This window comes from Balaenoptera acutorostrata, chromosome 12 (genome assembly GCF_949987535.1).
Source record: "Balaenoptera acutorostrata chromosome 12, mBalAcu1.1, whole genome shotgun sequence".
NCBI classification, from domain to species: Eukaryota; Metazoa; Chordata; class Mammalia; order Artiodactyla; family Balaenopteridae; genus Balaenoptera; species Balaenoptera acutorostrata.
Window position 1 is genome coordinate 49,068,724 of NC_080075.1, and position 10,676 is coordinate 49,079,399.

General features: G+C 42.1%; 1 pseudogene; it reads left to right on the top strand.

The window, feature by feature from the left end:
* Positions 1–7,925: 7,925 nt before the first annotated feature.
* LOC103018165 (microspherule protein 1-like) lies at positions 7,926–9,628 on the top strand (annotated as a pseudogene).
* Positions 9,629–10,676: the final 1,048 nt, after the last annotated feature.

The window sequence follows — 10,676 nt, forward strand, 5'->3', positions numbered from 1 at the left end:
CATTCTTCAAAACAAGTGCAAACATGTTCAGTTGGTCAGTAACAAAGAATTACAGCAAATAGGATATTAAAGATAGTAGAAGTTTTGAGTTAAAAAAACTCTATTATTTATTGGTAGGTGAACCTTTTCAGATTCCGCAATTATTTACTCAACACCCCAGTTTAACAGTGAACAATTTATTTCATTAGTCACTAGTTTTATTTAAGTCTTAACTAAATCTCACATGAGTGCTTTTGATTGTATGGTACAAATCCACATTCTGAGGTTGAATATTGTGGACTATTTAATTTTCTGAATGTAATTTTGTATATAATAGGCTTATCTTGGGAAGAGCTCAAAACACATTGAAATATGAGGATTAATGAGGCATGAGTCATAAATCATTTGGCTCTCCCCAGATTACACTTCTGGTTGTGGAGTTAGGACCACATCCTAGCTGTCTTGATTCTAGTACACTGTGCTCTCCACTGGCCTTCATTTTGTCTGTGGTCTTTTGGGTCTGTGATTAACTGAATCCTTTAATTTGAGCTTTCTGCCATTCTTTCTCATGCATGTTTTCCCTTTGGGTCTGTAAATGAGAACTACATCCACTGGCTTGGCAACCTCAGCTCTTGTGAGTATAATGATGGCTGCTAATATTAACATGGCACTTTATAAATATCTTTCACAAATTTTAGTTATTTGAGTCTCTCAAAACCTTATGAGTAAGTAAGACAGATATTATTATATTATTCTTAGTTTATAGACAGGGAGAGAAATAGCTGAGAAAGATACAAATATTTTTAAATGAAGGCTGGAATCAGTTTGGATTAAAACAAAAACTACTTCTGTAGTTTAAAAATATTTGCTAGAAACTTGAACCATTGTGTCCCAAAATTTAAAGTCAATAGTTTTAAAATGCCTAAGCCTCAAGCTCATCTGTGGTAACGAGTGATGTGGTCTTTCACCAACTGACTTTTGCAAGTTAGCATAGTTTATAAGCCAGAGAGAAGGTAAGAAAGATACTTTGCAGGAGAACTTGTGAGCTTTTGGCAATGTTAGCAATGTTGATTTTGATTCCAAGGCAAAGGGGTTCTTCCAGTCTCTAGTTTCCTGGACTGTTCTGGTCCTCTAGCTATGAATAACTCAAAGGCAAAAAGATCATGCCTTATTCAGTTGTAAACCAAATTCCTTGAACAGTGCAGAGAACATAGTCAAATGTCCACTAAGCTATTCTAGTGGCTCTTATTCCAAAGTTCCTCTGAATTAATACATTTTCTTTTGAAGTACTGTGTTGAATGCATAACCTCAAATGCTAATGTGAATCTCCAGTCCTTCATTTGATAGTCTTTCCTAGTATAAAGCAATCAATTTTTCTTGTCATGATGGCTCTTTATAAATGCTTGCTGTTTATTGCATCTACTTCCATTATTCTCTCTTCTTACACATTTAATTCACTCTTATACTTTATTTTCCTTTTGTTAGATGCCATGGGTAAATCAGAAAGTACAGATAGAATATGAGTGGAACCTTTTGTCCCTCTGTTCTAGACAAATGCTCTTTAACCAGAGGATTGTAAACATTGAATTGAGCTGAATAGATGGAACACTGAGTCATTCCCCAGGGCTTTGAGAAAACCTGGTGCTGTGGCAAGGGCTCAGCTTTGCCCTCCACACCTGTCACACTTGTGCTCACACTGGGGTATAACAGGATACTGACTACATTGGCTCTTCCAGTGAACTAGAATAGTTGACAACTGGTTGACAATTCTTCTGTGAGAATTTTCAAGGGGCAAGGGTATCTGAGGTTGGCTCTATCTTCTTCCTGTTGGTGTTCCATTTTCATGCGTCCTCTTCTTTTCAAAGAAAAGAAAACTTTTTTCAAGAGTTTCACCCAGAATAGAATCCCTTTTTGGTACCTAAGTTTTGAGTATTTTTTAAAAAATCTCCTATTGCTGCATCCTCCCAAAGTCTAAGAGGAACTGACTTGACAGTAAGTGTAGCATTTATTTGCTTCTCCCTCTACTAAGAAATTCCCAGAGGATCCTTTCCTCAGAAATACAAGCTTGAATTGTGCCCGGTCCTTGCTACTAATGCTCACTAAGAGAGATGGCGACACTAAAACAAGCAGCTATTAGCAATGGCATTTGGGCTGTGAGTGGTTTGTAGATGTTGAGAGTGAAATATTTCAAAATGGAACTGAGTGGAAAAGCCAAATTCAAATTGATAAAGGGGCTGTATATGTGCTTCATTTAACTTCAGACAGACTTTTTTTTTTTTAATAAATAAATGGATGGATACAGATGAATGAAATGGATGGCTAAATGGGTTTTTATTTATTTATTTTTGGCTGTGCTGGGTCTTCGTTTCTGTGCGAGGGCTTTCTCTAGTTGTGGCGAGTGGGGGCCACTCTTCATCGCGGTGCGCGGGCCTCTCACTATCGCGGCCTCTCTTGTTGTGGAGCACAGGCTCCAGATGCACAGGCTCAGTAGTTGTGGCTCACGGGCCCAGTTGCTCCGCGGCATGTGGGATCTTCCCAGACCAGGGCTCGAACCCGTGTCCCCTGCATTGGCAGGCAGATTCTCAACCACTGCGCCACCAGGGAAGCCCCCAGACAGACTTTTGACTACTTGTGTCATATACAAATGTGTACAACAAAGCTTGAAATTGTATTTCCATTTTACTTAATTAGATTAGTGCAAGACCTGCATAATAATCAACAGTTAGTAGCCTCACTACTACTGGGGTTCAGAATCTCAAAATAGTTGCTGCTTTTGAAGTTTGGTCTGTCATCTGGGAATGAGGTCAATTGGTTGATTTTTGGTGTCGCTAAGGTTGGTTTTACTTGTATTTGTGTGATCCAACTAAAAGACCTCAATTTTCTTTAACTAGAGTAGGTAGACATAAAAATAGAATGTATTTTTAAAATTCTGAAGAAGTAATTAAGGATTTTTTTTTTAATTAAAGACTGCCCGCTTTAACAAAAATAAGTTCAAGTATTATTTTTTTCCAAGTTTTAAAAGAAATGGGTAATGAAACCTCACTGCATGTTTTCTCTCCAACATGAATAATAGGAATTTGAAATCCATTATAATTACAATTAGGGTGTTTTCTCTCCAGGTTTTAGATATCTACAGTGTGTGGCCTGCAAAGAGAACAGCTTTACATAATTACAAAAGACAAGGAAGATTGGTTTCAGAAAAGCCAATAGTGGAACAGACTATTACACATAAAATTCTGGGCAAGAAGACAGTGACAATACCAAGAGAGAGAGCGCTCAAGAGAGCGATACTAAGAACCCATTCAGAAATCAAGAAAACCCAAATAGCATTTATCCAAGCAGAGAGCAGCTCTGCAGTTTTCTGTTAAGCAAAAGGAAGGCAGATGTTCCATTTTGTCCCTGTTGGGAAGATTTTCATTTGCAGCTGGGTGATGTTTTAAAATAAGACTTTCGTAAGTACTGCTTTGTAGAAGGAAGTCGAATTTCATGACAGCCAAGAGGAGTTTTGGGCCACTCTTGTAACTCTCAGATGTGCAGTTCAAACTTTGACTTAAAAGGAACATGTAGGAATGGAAAAAGTTCAAGCCTTAGAGTTAAGGACCTTATGCCTGCCTTGGCCATTAAGTCAGGCTATCTACCTTTTCATGCTCCAGTTTCTTCATTGGCTGAGCAGATTATAATAACACACTGTGACTGTGTGAAAATGTTTGGTACACCTCTTACCTTCCCTGAATCTCGGTAGTTTTATCTGTAAAGTGAGATCGTTTATGACTTTTGAGAATGTCTAGGTAAGGGGCCTTCATATTTCTTGTAAGCTAATTCTCAATTAACTCCATATTTCTCATATTCTATGGCCCTGCTATTTGCCTTTTATGTTTCATGGAGTGTTTATGAAGATGAAATAAGACCATGTACAGGTCAGTGCTTTAAAGGATATAAAGGGCTACCTAAAAATCAAAGTGGGACTCTTATTGTTAATACAGCATCGGATTTTGAAACAAGTTCCAGTTTTTGGTCAAAATGTTTATAAATCATATATCCAATCTGGGGTAGGATCATTGGGGGAAATTTCTTACCCTAAAATTAGTAAACATATGAGATAGAATTTGGACCCAGGTCAGTCTGATCAAGGTCTATGTGTCTGATGATTACCTGTATTGGTAGGTAGGTGACTGCTGTTAAAAGATAAACTGAGGCATATTAAACATTTTAAGAGTCTATTTGAGCAAGAATGGATTTGAATCAGGCAGCATCCAATCTAGCAGATACAAAGGAGCTCTGAATAGCTTTATAAAATGAATGACTTTTATAGCCAGAAAGGAATGGGAATGAGGAAGTTATACTAGGCAAAAAAAAAAAAAAAAAAAAAAGGTTGGTTATTGCAAGGTTACTTTCCTTTAGGGGATGACAAGGGTCTATCAGGCAGACTACCTAACTGTTGATCAGGTGATTCCTGGTTGACTGGCTTAAGATTCCATTTATGAGAGCTGTAAGTGCAATTCAGTCTTGGTTTGGTGATGTGGGTCTTGGCATAAAGAACTCTATTTTGGGCCTGTTGCCTTTTTTTTAAAAAACACTATCTATAATGGTGAGAATGCCCACTACTCAAACTGGTTTAGAGGGAATGCTGATAAAGGGGTTTGAAACTTCTTCACCCATTTTCTTTGAGTTCTTTCCATCAAGGGTTAAAAGTCCAAAAAAACACTTCCTTGCTTCTCTCAATAGGCCTCTGTTAACATCAAGAGAGAGGTGCTCTGAAATGTTTTGCTTTCACTGAGGGGTCTGATGAGTTACAGCTCTTATGATTAGGTTATTGATATTGGAAATATGCATTTTCCCTTACTGGTTATGTAAGATTTATGTAACTTGAGTTTTTTTTATTTAACAGGGCTGGGAGTCTAAATGTATTGTTAAAAGTCTGTGAATGGCTGAGGTTTTCTTAAATTTTATAGCCTAAATTATTGGTAATGTAGCTCATAAAATCTCAGGAAGATAAGACTCTATGAAAATATAAACTTTATTATTAAAGACTTGAAGTGTTTATACTGAGCTGTGAATTGTGGTGGTGGTGGTGTGTGTGTGTGTGTGTGTGTGTGTGTGTGTGTGTGTGTGTGCTGTTCCCTGGCAGCCGACAAACACAGTGAGGTCATCAGCATGTGCTAAGATCCTGAGAGGCAGGCTCATGTCTGTGCTCAGGATCAAGAAGCACCATGTATATAAAAGGGGGAATGTCTTGCTGTGCAACAGACTGGGTGTGGAATGGAAGGAAGTGGAGGGAACCTGAGATGTAGCAAAGGTTTCCAGATTGGGTGACTGGGATGGTGGGGACAGGAAGAGAAGCAGGCTTGGCAAGAAAGGTGATGAGTTCACATTTGGACCTATATTGTCTGTGAGGTGGGTGTGAAATAGCCAACTACAAATAACAATAGGCTCTCAACAGTACAGATGTGTACCTCAAAAGAGGGATCTGGACTTGATGTGCAGAATTGGGATTAAGCAGCTTTGAGAGGATGGGATCACCTGTGGGAAAAGATGCACCCCAGCAAGGGGTATGCCATGAGATTCCCTTCTCTGAGCTGGTTTTAAACAGAGGCAGGTACAGAACGAAGAGGAGAAAATGGTACTAGCAAATCATTGGGGGGCAACATAACCTACTCCTACTCCAGGGCTTTAGCACATTTCGCACTCATTGTCTAAAAAATTCTCTCCGCATCTAACTCTGTGGGTCATTGCCTCATCCTTTTCAGAACTTGGCTGAAATGTCACCTTCTCAGTGAAGCCTTCAATGACTGCCGCATTTAAAACTGCAATCTCTCCCATGCTCAGCATTCTCCATCCCCCTGCCTTACATCATTTTTTTTTCTAAAGCACATATCCCCGTATGCCATACTCTAAGTTTAACTGAATGGTTTGTTTAACGTTGGTCTCCATCCACTAAAATGACCAGCTTCAGGAAGTCAGGGGCTCTTGTTTACTTTGCATCTCTGGAATCACTGAGATTGCCTGGCACATAGTAGGAGCTCCAAAAATACTTGTTGAAAGAACAAGTAGGCTCATAGGGACCTAAAGGCCCAGCTCTCATGTGATCATTAGCCTTGGAAATGCAGGAGGACCCAATTTTGGTGGGAGAGTGAAAAAAAGATTATACATTAAGACTTGATAGCAGGAAACTTGAGGCCACATTTTGAGACTAGAAAATGTATAAAGAAGACAAATAGCAAAGCAATTTGTCTTCCAGAGAGGATAATTCAGAATATTAATGGGGCTGCTGATAAATTCGTTGAGAAAATTAAGGATGCACTCTCAGTGTGTGTGCAGGTGGAGATTGATGACAAGAGAGCTGGTTTGGAGGGACGTCAGTGTGTCTGAAAATCAGGCAGGCTGTGATTTGGTTTGGGTGGGCATAATGATCTCTCCTGTATACTCAAGGTGGTTATAAGTGGTAGGTCAGTCTTGGTTTCTTAAAGTGCTTTTTAAAAATGATCTCTGTAATTCAGAGAAGTTAAGGATTAGAACAGAGAAATTACCTGAGTTGATAAAATGAAGAGAATGAATATGCTGGATTCACTAGAACTTGAAATTAAGTTGTTGTAGAGAAAATGCAATTTTCAGAATGACATAACTTAATTTTTAAAAAATGATTTAAGGATACATTGAAATATATGGAAAACTCAGTTTAATGTGAAATTTTTTATCGCAGAGTTGTAAAAGGATGCAACCCAGTTGTGGGTCAGGCCTTACAAGTTTCCCTCTTGGATTCTCAGAAGGTCTGGTTGGCTCATGGACTTCCTGGAAGTGTAACTTTGCACACTGGGAAGTCAAGTGGATGTCCAGGACCCCATCTGAGGTGGCCATTGCATGGTCCTAGGAAAAGACCTGTATGTGGTGTGAAGTCCAGGAGGCAAAGCTTGATTTAATTCTGTTCAAATGATGAGCTGACCAACATAATCTGTATTTAAAAGCTTATTTTCTAAGCACCAATGACTGCATTCTGCTTGCATACATTCATTTACTTCTTTTTCTGGAAGGAGAGTTTGGATAATTGTACCTTCTCAACAGGAGTAATACCTGTCTTATCTTTCCATGGGCTCATCATTTTCCATGTTGCTTTCATTTCTGGGTCTTGTCAGTAACACAATTTGGTCAGTGAAGCTGACACGGGGCTGCTCCTTTCTTCCCTGGAGATGATCTTCCACTCTTCTCCCCTCCCTATTTTCTAAAAAAGAAATATCTGATTTGTCTAGCTTGGTTAAGGGAAGATAGGACCTCTGATCCAGTGGAGAGAGGTAATTCTCCCCAAAGAAATCAAGAATGTGAAATAGATAGTGGGCAGTGAAAAAGTAGCCAATATCCAAAAACTGATGGATTAAGAGAGCACTAAAATGTAAGTAAACTGCTGTGCCCCTGTATGTGGCCATAGCAGTTTAATTTCTGTGCCTGACATTTAATTTTGGATACTTCTAGCCCCTTGATGTTTTCTTCCATAGTTTATCAATGTGCTGGTAGACAATTAGTTGACTTTCTTTTTGATGTCTCATGTGATGAGATTATTGGCTCTATAAATCTCCTGTCTGCTAACCTGTATCCTGTAGGTGAATGGAAATAGGATTTGGAGTAAAACTATTTAGGTAGGAAGTTATTAAACAGTATTCTAGAATTACCACTTCCAGTAGTTTTAGTGTTGTAGCTTTATTGGTATATTTTCATCATGATACTTCCCAGTGGGAGATCTGTTTTCAGCTTGATCTGTATTTAGGAAGAGATGTCCTACCATAAGGTTTTTTGTTGTTGTTGTTAGTTTTGCTGTAATAATGCTGTGTAACAAATAACTCCCCAAATCGCAGTAGCTAGCAACATTTATTTCTCACTCATTGGTCTGAAGATCCAGTGACTCTGATGGGCTCTGCTGTGCTTGGTTGAGCTTAGATGGGATAGACTGTAAGAAGATGGACAAAGGTAGTATGAGGCTGGCGAGCTCCCCAAATGCTCAGGTGCCAAGCATTTGCTGATTCCACCCTGTGCCTGGCACGTGTGTCTTTCGGTCCTGGCTGGGCATTGCCACCTCCCCCTGGGCCAGCACCACCCACGTTCCTCTTGGCAGAGGCCACAATTGATTGACTTGCTGTTGAGCTTCCACTCTTTGGCATGGCTGCATTTTGATGGCAGAGGGAGCAGTTATGCCCAGAGCCCGGTGTGTCGGCATCACCAGTCTGACCTGAGCACCATGTGCTGCACGACAGGACGCATGGCACAGGGAGAACTGCCCAGCATGGAAGATTCTCAGGGGCTGCTAGAGTCACCCCTGATGGCATCAGGCCTGCCAGCCGCTCAGAGGATGAGGAGTCACTGGCAGGGCAGAAGCGGGCCTCCTCACAGGCTTTGGGCACCATCCCTAAACGGAGAAGCTCCTCCAGGTTCATCAAGAGAAAGAAGTTTGATGATGAGCTGGTGGAGAGCAGCCTGGCTAAGTCCTCTACCCGGGCGAAGGGGGCCAGTGGGGTGGAACCAGGGTGCTGTTCGGGGAGTGAACCCTCCTCCAGTGGGAAGAAGGTGTCTAAGGCCCCCAGCACTCCTGTGCCACCCAGCCCCAGCCCCAGCCCCAGCCCCAGCCCCTGGACTCACCAAGCATGTGAAGAAGAGCAAACAGCCACTCCAGGTGACCAAGGATCTGGGCCGCTGGAAGCCTGCACATGACCTCCTGCTCATCAGTGCTGTACTGCAGACCAATGACCTGACATCTGTCCACCTGGTTGTGAAGTTCAGCTGCTGCTTCACCCTGTGGGAAGTCCAGGAGCACTGGTCCGCCCTGCTCTACGATCCTGTCATCTCCAAGCTGGCCTGCCAGGCCATGAGACAGCTGCACCCAGAGGCCATTGCCGCCATCCAGAGCAAGACCCTGTTTAGCAAGGCTGAAGAACAGCTGCTGAGCAAAGTGGGATCAACCAGCCAGCCGACCTTGGAGACCTTCCAGGACCTGCTGCACAGACACCCCGATGCCTTCTACCTGGCCCGTACTGCCAAGGCTCTGCAGGCCCAGTGGCAGCTCATGAAGCCGTATTACCTGTTGGAGAACCAGACAGCTGCTGCCCAAGGGGGACCAAGTGCTGAACTTCTCCATCGCAGAGGACTTGATTGATGACAGTAAGCTGAGTGACATGCGAGATGAAGTCCTAGAATATGAGCTGACAGTGGCCGACTGACGCCAGAAACAAGAGATTTGGCAGCGGGAACAGGAACTGCATAAGTGGCTGCTAGTAGATAACATCACAGGCGTGAGCTCTCCGGACTTTGACAACCAGACCCTGGCAGTGCTGCAGGGCCGCGTGGTGTGATGCACTTGAGAAAGATCACCCTAGGCAGAGCAACCGAGGATAACCAGATTGACGCGGACCTGTCTCTGGAGGGTCCGGCCTGGAAGATCTCCCAGAAGCAAGGTGTCATCAAGCTGAAAAACAACGGTGATTTCTTCATTGCCATTGAGGCCTGGTGGCCCATCTACATCAATGGACGGCCTGTGCTGTGTGTTTCCAAATGGCGCCTTAGCAACAGCTCCATGGTGGAGATTGGCAGCCTGTAATTCGTCTTCCTCATCTACAAGGACCTCATTGCCCTTATTCAGGCCGAGGCTGCCAAGATCACGCCACAGTGAGAAGTGGTGGCAGGACCCATGGGCTCTCTCTGGCCTCAGTTTCCCCTGCCATCCCAGACCCCTGGAGCTGGGAACTCAGGCTCCTGGAAAAACCAGAGGGGGCTGAGGGAGATTCAGCTCCTGGCCCCTTGATCTGGGCCTCTGTGTGAGGGTAGAGCTGGACCTGGGGAAGCCCCTAGAGGCTGGGACCCTCAGGCTTCCTTAGTGCCAGAGCCCCTCCCCTTCTCTCTCTGCAGAGGACCCTACCCTTTCCCCCAGATTCCCACCTTTGCCCCGTGTCTCCAGCTGATCAGCTTCAGACTTTTCCTTTATTATTTTTCTTTTGTAAATACAAAGCACTGAGTTCCGAAGTAAAAACAAACAAACAAACAAAGGGATACATTGAGAGTAATAATCCCTACTCCAGAATATGGTTACATGTAAAACAAACATATAAAATACATATATATTATATTATTCACATATAAAATAAGCAAGATCACATATATAATAAACTGATATTTTGTGGCTCTAATATCTACCTTCCAACTTTGTAATGCAATGAACTAAGAAAGTCCCACCAGGTGGGAACTGTCTCACTTCTAGTCTTGTCCAGACCATCACTTTCATTGTCTTGGTTCTGTACGTGGACTGATCAGCACTTGATTCTTAATGACCTTCCATAGCATTCAGTCTCTGCATTGGCAGGGTTGCCTCCTTATACATTAAGATTCTTATACTCAATGTAGATAATTCTCAATATATCTGTCTATAGTTTAAGGAAATAAAGAGTTTACATCAGCTGTATTCTTTTTCTCTCTTGATATCCTTGAATGGCATTTTACTCAGACATATTTCTTGACTGCCTATGCAGGGTAGTGTGCGAGCTAGTGGATGAATAAGATAGATATGGTTCTTGCACTTGTCACATTCACAACTCCTCCATAAATAAAGGCCCTGCTGGAACAGAATGCACGTTGGTCTTCTTCAATATGCCACCTTCTAAATGCCTGAGAATCACTTGAGAAATGATCTCTCTGTGCATTGGTGTCTCTTCTCTGCTTGTAGG